Raw genomic sequence first — 14087 nt, 5'->3', positions numbered from 1 at the left:
CAACCCCCAGTCCTGACAGCTGAGTTGGCAGAAGAATTCTTGCAGCATCCACCTCGGCTATGTCTCCACTGCAGACCGCACGGCAAAGCCTGTCACTGCAGCTGTGCTGCTGGAAGGTCTCCCGTGTAGCCGCTCTAGGCTGGCGGGAACGGGCGCTCCCGATGGCATGATTAAACCACCCCCGGCGAGCGGCGGTCCTTACGGCACCGTCCACTTATGTCAGTGAAACACAGCGGGCAGGGGGGTGCTTTTTCACACCCCCGACAAAAGCGTTAGTGTAGACATAGCCCTAGCTACTGCCTCTGGGAGAGGACAATTAACTACGCAGATAGAAAAAGCCCTTGTGTTAATGTGGGAAGTGTCTACACCACAGCAGCAGGGCTGTACCCGCGCGGCTGTACCCGCAGGGCTGTACCCGTGCGACTGTACCCGTGCAGCTGTACCCGCAGGGCTGTACCCGTGCGGCTGTACCCGCGCGGCTGTACCCGTGCGGCTGTACCCGCAGGGCTGTACCTGTGCGGCTGTACCCGCGCGACTGTACCCGTGCGGCTGTACCCGCAGGGCTGTACCCGTGCGACTGTACCCGTGCGGCTGTACCCGCAGGGCTGTATCCGCATGGCTGTACCCGTGCGGCTGTACCCGCAGGGCTGTACCCGCAGGGCTGTACCCGTGCGGCTGTACCCGCAGGGCTGTACCCGCGCGGCTGTACCCGCATGGCTGTACCTGCGCGGTTGTAGTGTAGACCTGCCCTAAATGTAAAAGCGTGATTTAAAAGTGCATCGTTAGTATGTGGAACTTGTGTTAACCAATGCCAGCTGCTCTGCTGGCCAGAGGTCAGACACTACAAGTAGCAAATATGGCTCACAGTTTGGCTACTCCAAGATTAGTGGCAGTGTATCTCTCCCTGCTCTGGGCCAGATTCTCATCCCCTGGAGATCCTGGGAGCAGGCTGGGGGTCTTGGCTGAGAGCACCAGGAAGTAGCAGCAGGATAGTAACACAGATCCCTGAGCAAAAGGAGAATGGGGCCCAGTCTGCACACGGAACCACAAGCCCTGCAGCTCCCAGTGCAAGCTCATGTGTGGGCGAGTGTGGGGGGTGCCCCTGTGTGTGTTTGAACCGTTTTCTGTGTGTGGCTGATGTAAATGCAGAGCAACAGCTGTAATGTGACACTTGGATGGTTAAGCCAGAGAATTGCATCTGGAGTAGTGGAGTGTGTTGCTGTGAACCCTCCTTCCTATTTGTGAATTGGGCACTGAGCTGTTCTGTGGGCCATGCTCTGTTCTGGGGGTCCACAGCCACACACACGAGTCTTTAATTTTCCATTTGTGCAGCAAGTATCCGCCTCTGTCTGAACTGTGTGGCTCGCTGAGTGTCTTCTCTCGTCCCCAGAGGCGTCTGTTCCTCCTATTTAATTTTCCATTTGGGTGGGCTTTTCCCTGGAATTCCCCCTGCAGTCAGCTGTGGGAAGAGAGTATTTATATACACCCTGCCCCAAAGAAGATCATATGGCAGAATGTCAGTGGGATGCAGTCAAAGGCAGCTGATGGTAGAAATAACAGCGCAGGGTAGATGAGCCATCCTGGCCACATGGAAGTGACCCCACCCTCTCCAGAGAATGAAAGAGAGACGAGTGTGACTCATGGCCAGAAACATCCTGCAGAATAAATGACTCAAACTCAACCCTTAAAGACGTGGGGAGATGAGTAGCGGTCAACAGTGTAATCCACAGTCCCTGTCTCTGCTGTATTCTGATAATTCAAAGATCAAAAGAACGTCCTAGCATTTAAATGAATTGTAAACACGGGATATCGCTGTATTAATCTCTCTTTGAAATGTAGAGCCAAGCATTGGTGACTGGTGGAAGAACCAGCAGTTAGCTGATGTTAATTCGTATAGCTAAGTACTCGTGATAGACTGCCTAGTGCATAAATTGCCTTATGTTAATCTGTGTGAATAATTAACAACGATGCTTAGGAAATAAGGGCCTGTTGTTCCCTGAGGGAGTCCAACTTGTCAAAAAAGACCTGAAATTCTATAAAAGATCCTTGGGTCCTGATCCTTTTTATCTCATGTCTGCATAAGCTTCACCAGGGGAAGTTTGAGTGACAAGATGAGATCCCAGTTCAGCTGGTACACCCTGTATATGACAGTGGATTCTCACCTATGGACTAAATTCCAAAAGAACTCTTTGCAACTACAAAGCTCCCCATCTCTGCTTTGAATCTGAACCTCAAGAATTGAACTCAGGTCTATCTGTATATTGATCTTTTAACCATACTCTCTCTCTTTTCTTTTTTTTAAATAAAGTTTAGTTTAGTTAATAAGAATGGTCTTTTAGTGTGTATTTGGGTAAGATCTGGACTATTCATTAACCTGGGAGGTAATATTTCCGATCCTTTGGGATTAGCAGATCCTTTTCTTTTATATGATGAAATAAGATTTTCAGAATCTTCATAATATTTGACTTGGGTACCTGGATGGAGGGAACTGTGGTGTTGGCTTCTGGGCAACCACCAAGGTAATAAAGAAGCTGTTTTATAATGCCTTGGTAAATCTAAGTATTGAAAATATCCACCAGCTTTGAAGATTATCTGCCCAATTCTTTGCAGTTCACCCTAATTGAGTGACTTCAGCTGCCCCCCCGGGACACCGGTCACAGCAAGCTACAAGGCTGCGGCTACAGGACACATCAAACCAGCAGAGTGAGGCTGGCATTGGGTTGTTGGACATGGGAGCGACTGGGAAGGGCAGAGGGAGGGGGTGGATGTGTATCTGCTGGTCGGTCAGTGTGCGTATGGGTCCATGGACCTGCGTATGTCCCTGGGAGGATGTCTGGCTGGGTCTAAGAGGCACCAGGCTGGGAGAGCTAAGTTCTGAAAACAACAACTTTCCATTCAGGAAAACCACACACAGGCGGAGCAGAACGCCAGTCTGGCTTGGGACAAACCAGCTGTTCTCCAGACCCTCTGCCCCGCTGCTACTGAGGGGCCCTTCTGAGGGATCTCCGCGCAGCTGGTCAGACTTAGCCGGATTCTGCCCTCTGTTCCAGCAGGATGAATCAGGTGTGAGCACAGTGCCCCATGCATGGGGTTGCTCTGGGTTTACACCATGGGAACCTGGCCAGGAGTCTGCTAGAGGGAAAGCAGTCTCCCCCGTGACACTGCTGGATGCCATTCCAGCCCTCTGAGAGGCACTGCGGCCTGCCCAGGAGAGGGATGGGATCTGAGCCCTGAAATGGAAAGTCCTTGCTGGGATCCAGGGGCAAAATGCCCAAGGAACAGTGGAGGAGTCATGGGACCAGCAGGCTGTTATGTGTCTAGTGCCCCTTTGCCAGCGGTTTCCCACGGGATCGTTTCCCACCACCCCTCCACCCCCCAAAAGCTGCTGCCAGGGTCAAGGGTGCTGTCCAGAAATACAGCCCGTGGCCGAGATCTCAGCACCGTGCAGCATAGCTGGGGGGAGGGGAGTGGGACGCAGGCAGCCGTGTCTGAAGTGAAACTCCCCAGCTGATGGACTGCAGGGCTGTGTGTTCTCTCTGCCGGCGGCTGCCTTCCCAGGTCACCCAAACCAGGCTGACCCGGACAAATAGCAACACACCAGGGCCACTTCCTGGCTCCACCCCTGTGCATTCCCATTGACCACAAGAGCCCTGCAGGACTGCTCATGTCCTCCTGACAGTCACATGGGTCCTCTCTCCTGACAGCTGTCCTGTCCCGCTGTTCTCTCCTGGGCCCAGCACGTCTAGGGACGTGTTCCATGGGGAGAGGGGTCGGGGGTGCTTTGGGCACACAACTCTTCCCCACCCCAAGGGCTCCCAGCAGCTGCATGGGGTCACCACACACTGAGACAGGCGGTCCCGCTTCAGCCTGCACTCGTCCAGTGCCACTGTAATCGTCCTTCAGCTGTCCCACAGTGTCACGGAGTCCCCCGGCGATGCTCTGGAACTGCTCCCTACGAAGCCAGGCAGGACTCTGGGGAAGTCTCTTTTCTGGGAGCAGCCTGTCTGCAGGGCAATCAACTCACACAGCTTCCACCTTCCTGGGTCTGACCTCGGAGCCTTCAGCCTCTTCTGCCCCTCCGTGCGCTTCCCGCTGCAAGTCCGCTCAGGCGGGGTCCTGGGGAAGCCAGAGGGTGCTGCCCCCCAACTCCGCAGTCAGACGTGACTCCCAGCCAGCCAGTAAAACAGAAGGTTTATTAGATGACAGGAACATGGTCTAACACAGAGCTTGTAGGTGCAGAGAACAGGACCCCTCAGCTGGGGCCATTTTGGGGGGCAGTGAGCCAGACAACCATGTCTGTACTTTTTAAGGTCAAGCTTGACAAAGCCCTGGCTGGGATGATTTAGATGGGGATTGGTCCTGCTCTGGGCAGGGGGTTGGAGTAGATGACCTCCAGAGGTCCCTTCCAACTCTGATATTCTATGATTCACTCCATGTCCCCAGCCAGCCTCAAACTGAAACTCCCTCCAACCCCCCTCCTCTGGGCTTTGTCCCTTTCCCGGGCCAGGAGGTCACCTGATTCCTTTGTTCTCCAACCCTTTAGCTCTCACCTTGCAGGGGGGAAGGGCCCAGGCCATCAGTTGCCAGGAAACAGGGTGTCGGCCATTCTCTGTGTCCAGACCCCTGCACGCACCTGCCCTCTAGGGCTCTGCAGTGATCATACACCCTTACCCCACCCCCTAGATCCTTAAGAACTGCCTAGGGGAAACTGAGGCACCCCCACACGATTCAGAGGAAACATTAAGAACAGTCCCACTTTGTCACACCCAGTGCACTGGGGCTCCCAGAATCCACTGCTTCTGGGGGCTGAGCACCTGGGGGGCATTGCCATGGTGGGTGGAAGTGTAACGGGTCAGATCACGAGCCAGCCTGGCGAGCATGGACCGTCCGGGCTGAACCGGCATCTGTCCAGCTGGCCACTGCAGAGCAGCTCAGACTCGGGCCCATGGCGTCAGGCCCTGGCACGTGGCCCATTTCTGCTCTCACAGGCAGTGGGAGCAACAGGGTGATGGCCCCGGCCGGGCTAGTTCCACCTGGCCTTGCTCAGCCCAGGGACTTGCCCGCATTTCAGTACAAGCCTGGGCTCTGGGTCTGGGAACAGCAGCTGGCCCAGCAAACAGTGTCCCGGGTTGCAGGAGCCTTTGCATGGTGCTCGGCTGCCCCCTGCTGGGAGGCTGCAGGAAAAGAGGCCAGCCTGTGGTGACCAGCCCCTGCCCCAGCTGTTCCGGGGAGCTCTGCACCCAGGTCACTCTGGCTCCAGTTTTCCAAAGTGACCTCCAGTTGCCCAGCTTCTGGCACCAGGGGCGTGGTCAGCTGGAGATGCTCAGACCCCACAGTTCCCACCGCTCTCAGCAACAGCTGTGGGGGTGTTGGCGGGGGGGTGCTCCAGGCGGCTGGAGCTGGGTACCCCGGTCCTTCTCTCTGATCCTGGCCAGGCCAAGGGCCCCGGAACACTCTGGCCACTGCGTGCTCACTGACACCCCCAGCTCGCTGGCCACAAGGAGCCCTGAAAGCCCTACTGATGCGGGCCCCCCCAAGATCTGCAGCTCCTCGCTGGGAGGCATTGGCCAGTGGCAGCAGGGCTCAAGGGTGCTGGAAGGGAACAGAGGGCTGTAGCAGATCCCTCAGGGGTGAGCCCTGGCTGGCCAGCATGGGGGCAGTGGGCTCGAGGTGGAACGTGCTGAGCCGGCCCCAGGGAACCGTAATGTTATTTTCCCTTTTGCAGAGTGATTTGTTTTCCAGAAGCCACGTGATGGCAGAGCTGCCCATCCCGTTGCGCAGCCTGGAGGGGAAGCTTTGCTGTCCCAGGAAGAAGCCAGGTTACATAACAGAGCTGGTATTAAATTCCAGCACGCAATGCTGGCGATTCCTGCCGAGGAAGCCCGGAGATGCATGGTGTGCAGGCTGGGTACCCCAGGACGGAGGGTGTGGGTGGGGGGGCAGGCTGGGAGCCCCAGGACAAAGGGGGCAGGCTGGCTGCCGAAGGATGGATAGGAGGCAGTGCAGAGTTACTCCTTGAGACACGGCATGCGCAGGTGAAGAGAAATGCATTGCTCTGTATGGCAAAGTGGGACCCAGCTTCCTTCTCCCCAGAGGCGAGACCTGGAAGCAGCTCTCCAACCCCTCTGGCCTTGCTCAGCCAGGCTGGGGCGATCCCCTCTCTGGCCTCTCTCAGCCCAAGGATGCAGGGACCAGCTGAGGGGTGCAGGCTGTAAGTCCCTCCCCCTGCCTTGCATAAAGGCCCCAAATGGCTCCATGCGGAGCTGCCTCCTTCCCACTTTCCTGTTTATTTTGGCTGTTTTCCCTCTTTACCACAAACAATGGATGGGAAGGAGAATTTGGTCTCCATGGTGCATGCCACGTCCTCTGAGTGGGCCTGGAGCAGGGAGGACCGGGAGCCAGGACTCCTGGGTTCTATTCCCAGATAGGCCACTGGAGTCACTTGGGCTGAGTCCATTCCTTGCTCTGTGCCTCAGTTTCCCCCGCAGTGAAATGGTGCTACAGGCCCTGCCCATCTCCCAGGGGTGAGGGAGCATCTCTCCATTAATGCTGGTACCAGCTGCAGAGAGATAGATGCATCTGCTGGTGGAGGTGCTGAGCAGGGCCCAGCATCCCGGCAGGGGCCCAGGGGAAGAGGAGGAGTTAATGGTGTTTTGTAACTGCTTCCCACTGGGGGTTCCCAGGAAATTCAATAACCCTCAGGGAAGGTGCCCTGGGCGGGTCCAGGTGTGCCGCAGATCAGAGAGTGAAATACCCAGAGAAGCTCCCAGCGGAGTCCGGCCCCGCTCGGCCTGGCCCATGTGCAGCACCCTCGGGGCTCGCCTGGCAGAGCTGCTGTGTGAGGCTCTGGGGTCCAGTTCAGACAGGACTCGCCAACCTGGGGTGGAGTTTGGGGAGGTGCTTACCCTGCCTGTGCTGACTTGTAACAAGGCCCTGGGGGAACCTCGCCTCCCCCGCAGCCCCTGTGAAAATCTATTCTGTCCCCAGCCAGCTCCGGCTGGCCACAGGGACAGGACTGGTGCTTGGTGCATTCTACGCCTTCCTTGGTGGCCCACGTGGCTTGAGCTGGGGGGGCCTCATTCCAGTTTCTTGTAGACATGAGCCCACACCCCCTGGGCTGGCTGGGCCCCAGGCACTGTGCTGGGGAACCTGTCCCCGGCCCAAGGGTGCCCAGAGACCCTCCGTCTCCAGGGCTAGTGACCCAGCCCTTGCCCCCCCAGCAAAGCCCCAAATGGCTCCAGCAGACTGAGGCAAGTCCGGGCAGGCCCTGGCTGGGGCGAGGCCGTTGGGTAATTAATGCTGATTAACATTGTAACGTATGGATTCTTCTCCGGTAACAATTCCACAGGGTGGGTGCCTGCTGCTGCCCTGCTCCGGGCCTCCCTGTGGGGCCGGGAGCTGGGGCACCTGCCAAGCCAGCCAGGGCACCGTGGGGATGGTAGGGCAGCCATCGTCAGGGCAGAGCATGCTTCTCGTGGGCTCCGTGCTTCGCCCTGGGAGCAGCAAAGGCTGAAGTTACCAGCCGGGGCCAGGAAGCAGAGCGCAGGGCTCGGAAAAGCCTTGGAACACGGCCCCTTGCCACCCAGAACAGCCGAGTGCTGGCTGGTGTCAGCTGGAGAGGCAGGATCCTCACGCAGCCACCTCAATGCATCCAAGCCCCCTCAATCCTGACCTGCAGCCCCCTGCAATCCCAGCCCTGGGCTCCCCCCAGCTCTGCTGGTGCCCCTGAATCCCAACCCGCAGCCCCCCCGGCTAGCCCACACACTCCCCGCCGGTGCCCTTAACATTTGGGTTGAGGGAGACATGCCTGACTTGTTGTTTCCGCTGGGAGAAAAAGTATTTTCTAGCCTGAAGGTCCCTCCAGGGTCAGGCGGGATCCCGTTAAACCCCCAGCACAACAACCCCCACTCGTAACTCATGGCCCTTCTTGGCTGGGGGGCTCAGCGGGGCGGGGGCAAACAGCGCATCTCCTAATGCTCCGACCACAGGGCCCCTTCCAGCCAGCTGTGCCCCCTCCCACCAATTCCAGGGGTGGACGTTGCATTATGGGGGCGGCCTTGCTCCTAGGGAAGGGCGGCTCCAGCCCCAGGCAGCCTCGTTCCCATGACCCCGGGGGCCAGCCGCTCCCTCAGGTCGTTCCTGGCAGGGCTCTTATCAGTTTGGCCCCCTGCCTGCTGGGAACACAAAGGCTGGGGGGCGATTGGCATCTCAGAGCTGGGCTGGGGACACTTGCAGCGGCTCAGCCCCCCCGACACGCCCACCGTATCGCTCCCTAGCTCTCTGTGCTATGGTGATGGGAAATGCACGCCCTAGAGAGGAACACTGTGACCCCCCGGCTTTAGCGCCCGGGGATTGTTTCCTCTCTGAGCTGCCTTTTCCTGACTGATTTACCAGCCAGGGTGAGGTCACCTCTTCACCCAGCAGGATTGGGGAGGGAACTGGGAGGCAGGACTCCTGGGTTCTATCCCCAGCTCTGAGAGTGGGACAGGGTCTAATGGGTTAGAGCAGGGGGGCCTGGGAGCCAGGACGCCTGGGTTCTATCCCTGGCTCGAGCACTAGTAAATCAATCTCTGCCCTGGTGTAGACAGAATTCCTCCGTTGACCTGGCTCCATCCTCTTGGGGAGGTGGGTTAGCGACGCTGATGGAGAGTCCCTCCCGGGAACAGGCCATGGCTGCATAGTAGTGACCTGCCCTTCAAATGCTACAGTGTCTCTGGGTCAGTCCAGAGTCAGGGCTGGGGTGTGATTCCAGAGAGACCAGGGCCATAATCTGGCCTGTGGGCTAGTCCGGGGCCATGTCAACCCCCCTCTCTGCGTCCCTTGTTTGGAGGGTACAGAGACTGGGTGGTGGGGCCTCGAGCCAGGCTCCCGGGGGAGATTTGTGGAACTAGTCCCATTTAGGGACAAAGCAATGTGGCCCCAGGGGAGGGGGCTCCCCCGGGAGAAGGGGAGGGGGCTGTGCTGGGGGCAGAGTGGTGGGCCAGCCAGGAGCCAGTTACCACTGCACTACCCCCCCCTCACCCCCACCATAAAACATGAAAGAATTCAAGTGGAGAGGCTTTAATGAGATTTGGGGCAAGCATGCCAGGCAGGAAATGCCTAAACATTGCCAGGGGAATGCTGGCCGGCTCTGAGCCCGCCAGCTCCTTCCACATGAAGAGGGGCAGCTCAGGCCTGGGGCGCGAGACTGAGGCCAGGGCTGGCCCCGGCCCTGCTCTGGCTTTGGAGCAGGAGCTGTAATGGGCTCCCATGGGCTCTGCTGGGTGCCCTGTCCCAGCACCGGCATTGCCCACTCAGACCCAGGCCCACGGGGCAGAGCTCCCATGGCAGGCAGCACTGCCTTATGCCAGCCTATTCCTGGGCACTGTGGGGTGGGGCTTGCCAGGGAGTCTCTGCTCTTTGTCACCCCAAGACCCAAAGGAACCTCTTGCCCCCGGTCAAGTTACAGTCTGGGCATTTCCATCCTAGGCAACGTCCCCCAGCTCCTTGTGCCGCACCACTGCCCGGCCATCACCCCATGTCACTCCTGTGCCTTCACGCTGCTCCATGTCACTTCCCGGCCACCACCCCACGCCACTGCTGTGCGGTCACACTGCACCGCGCTGTTTTGCTGATGCTGTGTCCCACCCCAAAGGCAGCTTGTGATGGGCCATCAGCCTCCAGCACACGCCCTGGTGGCCCTGCCAGTGCCAGGCCTCAGCTCCCTGCTGGGGCTGGCGGTCTGCTACTCGGAGCTAGGGTCTAAGAACAAGAGGCCTCCTTGGTGGGGAGGTTAACCTCCTTGGTTAACTCCTTTTACAGGGTACAACCCCTCCTCCCCCTCATTAGTCCCCCGACAAAGTGGGCTGTAGCCCATGAAAGCTTATGCTCTAATAAATTTGTTTGTCTCTAAGGTGTCACAAGTTCTCCTGTTCTTTTTGCAGATACAGACTAACACAGCTGCTACTCTGAAACCCCTCAATATCCAGCCCTTCTTCTGGCTGGGGGCTAATGGCAACAAGTATCACCTCCCACATGCAGGCCTTGAATCCTGTCCTGCCTCCTGCAGGACTGAGTTTCACATCAGGCCCTCTCTAGTCCTCAAGCAGCTTGTCCGTGTCCGTGTCCGTGTCCCTGCCCCTTTGTACTCACTTCTCTTCACCAGCCAGCAGCTCCTGCTAACGTCCCCAGAGCTCTTATCCTTGTGAGCCCCTCCTTCGGCCGCCACCTGGCAGCCTTTGCCAGCCCCAAGTCCTCATTAGCCAATGAGCTGCCAAGTGGCCCCCTGGCCAGGTCATTGCTCACAGGTGGGCCAGGATGGGCTCCAAGGGGTGGCTACATGAGACACGGCTGCATTATGTGGCAGAGGGAGCGACTGCATGAACACAGCCCGGGCCGACCCTCCTGGGAGGGTGAGGGCCCATGTTCTGGCCGCGGCAGGGGACCCCTCAGTGCATCACTTACCCCAGGTCAATGAAGTCATCAAGCAGCATGTAATAAACCCTTTAACGAGCCCCATCGGAGAGCAGAGCTAAACTCCTCCAGTTCCCAGTTAACTGTCATTAAACCCACTGCCTAATCACCCCCAACATGAGCTGAGGAACCCCACGGCGGTGCTGGGCCCTGATTACCGGGTCCCCACCCTTCTAAGTGATCCAGAGCAGATCCCAGCCACCAGATCCCTGGCCCCAGTGCAGGCCCCTTGGCTGGCTGTCAGCCTCCAGTCCAGATGTTTCTAGGGGACGAGGGAGCATTTGTTTCCCCATTTGGCGCTGACCTCACAGAGCCAGATTCTTTATGGAGCTTTATCCCCCTGCCAGGCCCCAGGCCATGACTCTGCCCCGTGGCTGCTATCCGAGGCTCCACGGCTAGTCCAGGGCAGAGACTCCCCCCTTTTCCTTCGCAGCTGGACAGGACCATGACTCTGGGGTTGGCAGGGGCCTGCTGAGCTGCCCATTCCCTTCCCTCTCCCTGCTGCACAGGGACTGTTCTCTCCATGGCCGTGGCTCCTACCAGCTGGGCAGGGGGTCCCCAGCTGGAATGCGCTTGGTATCTCTTGATGGGAGCTCAGACCCAATGGAAGCTGGGCCTCGCAGCCTGGCAGCAAGTTCCCTGCATGGCCCAGCGCCATATGCCAGTGGGAAAGGGGGCGGGGGGGCTGGAGCACTGCGCCATATGTGAAACAAGCCCGTGGGGCTGTATTGTTCCCTTCCCTCGTCGCAAACGAGTCCAGACAGGCAGCTCCGTCTGCAGCAGCAGCCACTCACCACAGAACTGCAGGAGAATTGTACTGAGCAGCGATGCCAGCAAGTGTGCGGGGCACGGGGAGACACTGGGGTAGTGATCCCAAGGCTGCTGGCTGTCCCTCATGCTCCTGCCCATCACCATGGTGTCACGGCCCCCGCTAGCTGCTCCAGGCCCACAGCTGCTCAGTGACACCAGGTTTATCACCATCCCTGATCCGTGCCTCGAGAGACAGCTCTGTTGCTGGCTCCCACCCCTCCCCCTGGGGCTGCTCTCAGGATGCATGGGGACAGAGTAAACCCAGAGTGTTCCTGAAATGGGATGATCTGGCTCCATTGGTTCCTGGTGGATACCTGTCCACATCACAAAACCACCCCACAGCTCAGCCTGACGGGCAATTGGCTTAGGGCAACCCCAGACTGGGACAGCGGGGGGCTGTGGGTTGGGACTGGGGGACAACCAGCAGAGCTGGGGGTGGGAAGCTTGCAGAACCCTAAGCTGCATCCACCACTATCAGTCACTGATCAAGATTTGGCACTGGAAGCCGGGAGTGGCTGGTAGGGAGCTGGTGATAGGCAGGGCCCTGTGGGGCTGGGCCATAGCCCATAGTGTGGTGGGGCAAGGCTTGTGCCCTCCCTGCTGGGGGGACAATGTTCCCATCTCCGGGGCCATCCATCAGGCACCAGCACAATGCCTCTCCCATGATCCCTCCTCACTGTGGCAGGTGAACATGGGGAGCCCCTCTTCACAGTGTCCTGCCCCCCTAGCAGCGGCCATGTCGTGCCCCAGAGGTGGGAGCATTCCATTGACGGAGAAGATGGGTGCTGTGCATGGTAGCAAAGCCCTTGGAGAGACAGGTGTCCTAGAGATGCCAGGGTGATTCTCCACCTGCACCTCTGGTTGGCTCCTTGCTCCTCTCCAAGGCATTGCAGCCAGTCACAGCCTGAGAACCAGCCCCTCTGATTCCTGCCAACCATCCCCTGGCAGGTCTGGCACTGGGAGGCAGAAGCTCAGATGGTAACTTCCCCAGCCCCAGTGGCTTTGCTGAGGTGCTAAGCAGCAGCGTCGGTGCTGAGAGCAGGTGGGCAGGGCCCAGCCAGGTCCGAGGGAGCTCAGCCTGTCCCCAGCGGGGTGTGCTGTGGCTGGAGCTGGGCAGAGCCTCGCTGGGGACAGTTAGACCATGTGGCTGCACTTTGCTCTGATAACTTGACTCAGGGAAGCCAACGGGTGGGACCTGGAGAACTGGAGGCAGCCGGTGGGATTGTGGTGGGGGATGCTCCAAAGAGGAGCCAGACTAAACTCGGCCCCTTGCCTTGCCCACTGGCGCTTGGCGTGGCCTCTCTGGATCCAGATCCTTCTGCTAGGCCTCACTCTGCACTGGCCAGCTCCTCTTTGCAGCCTGTGGGCAGTGCTGACCCTGTACACTCCTGTCCGGGCTTCCCTTCCAGCAATGCTTGGCTGGGGCTGGAGGAGGGCACAGGGCTGGCATGCAGAGCTCTCACCGTGGGCACCAGACAGACGGGCCCACGAGATGCCCTATCACTCTCCCTGGGAATTGGGTAGTTACTCCGCAGGCTTCTAAGCAGCAGGAAGGCCAGGTGGATCCCAGCTGGGCCTGACCAGGGCCTCTCTGAATGGGGTCACATCTGCGGCAGATTGGCTGAAGCCACAATGACAGTGGCTGAGATGGTGCCTTGCAGAATGACATCAGAGCAAAGCAATTGGGGGAGGGATAGCTCAGTGGTTTGAGCATTGGCCTGCTAAACCCAGGGTTGTGAGTTCAACCCTTGAGGGGGCCATTTAGGGATCTGGGGCAAAAATTGGGGATTGGTCCTGTTTTGAGCAGGGGCTTGGACTAGATGACTCCTGAGGTCCCTTCCCACCCTGAGATTCTAGGATTCAGGGTCTGGCTGGAGCTGGTCCCATCCGTAGCACTGCAGTTAATACATTCCTGGATTTTAAGGGCAGGGGGGACCGCTAGATTGTCTAGTCTGGCCTCCTGCATGGCACAGGCCAGAGAATCCCCCAGCTCCCCCGTCCTAAGCCCAAGAGCTGGGGTCTGACTAAAGCGTCACCCAGAAAGGAACCAGTCTGGGTCTGCAGACCCCAGGAGATGGGGAACCACCAGTGCCCTGAGGAGCTTGTTCCAGTGGTCAGTCACCCGCCCGGTTACAAACCGCTGCCTTATTTCTAACTGGAATTCGTCTGGCTTCAGCTTCCAGCCGCTGGGTCCTGTTCTGCCTTTCCCTGTTCGAGTAAAAAGCCTGTTAGCACCGGGAATTTTCTCCCCGTGAAACATGCCGTGCTCGAATCCCCGCTCAGTCGTCTCTCTGGGACGCTAACCAGCTTGAGCTCTGTGAGTCTCTCGCTTCCTCCAAACCCCTTGAGTCATTTCGTAGCTCTTCTCTGCGCCTTCCCCAGCCACACGTTCGTCTCATAACCAGGCCCCCCTGCAGCTGAGCTGTCGTCATGAAAGAGCCCAGAGATCCCAGTGCTGGATGCCGGATCCTGCGATGCTGCTGCCCCAGTGCCTGTTTGCAGCGCTGGTCGATTGCAGGGGGTGAGGGTGTCTCTCACTGGTGCTGCTCCACCCACCCAGCCCCCACTCGGAGTCACTTCCTCTGTTACATCGCAGCTCAGAAGCATCCTTCTCCCTCACAGCTCTGTCTGGAGCAATCCCAGGCAGTGACAGAGTGTTATAATTATAATTGGGATGACGTCCCCACGTCCTGTAATTAACTGTGATCTACAGGGGTTCCCACGTGTGGTGTCAGGTGCCAGTTTCCTTATGGATTAGTAACTGGGGAGGAATTCTGAGCACACGGGGTGAAATTCACCCTGGGTGTAGGGCGGGTGGCCAGCCT

The sequence above is a fragment of the Caretta caretta genome, chromosome 27 (genome assembly GCF_965140235.1).
Source record: "Caretta caretta isolate rCarCar2 chromosome 27, rCarCar1.hap1, whole genome shotgun sequence".
NCBI lineage: Eukaryota > Metazoa > Chordata > Testudines > Cheloniidae > Caretta > Caretta caretta.
This window is presented reverse-complemented; position numbering follows the sequence as displayed.